The sequence below is a fragment of the Penaeus monodon genome, chromosome 30 (genome assembly GCF_015228065.2).
Source record: "Penaeus monodon isolate SGIC_2016 chromosome 30, NSTDA_Pmon_1, whole genome shotgun sequence".
Classification (NCBI taxonomy): Eukaryota; Metazoa; Arthropoda; class Malacostraca; order Decapoda; family Penaeidae; genus Penaeus; species Penaeus monodon.
This window is the reverse complement of record NC_051415.1, coordinates 11859036-11859400: the sequence shown is the minus strand read 5'-3', so window position 1 is coordinate 11859400 and position 365 is coordinate 11859036.

Genomic DNA, 365 nt, shown 5'->3' with positions numbered 1-365 from the left:
GTGACGTTAATTCACAATCCGGAAACGCGCCATTACACCTATAACAACCCCAATATCTCTAAAACGCGGCGCGACCCGTTGCAAGCGGAGCCTCAAGCAAGCCATTGCAAATTTTCGGGTCGGACACGAAGGCCATTACATTCCTTCCTCCCCCCCCCCCGCCCCCTTCAATCCCTGTTCCTTCTAAGTCCCAATCCTCCTTCCCCTCTCTTTCCCTGCTTCCTTCCAACGCCTAATCACCCTTTGCCTTCCCTTCCCCAGTTCCCTCTTATTCTGCATCGCCATTTCCCCTTTACTTCCCTTTCTCAATTCCCTTCTATCCTCTTATCCCTAACCCTTCATTCTTCCCTCTACATCCCTAAGCA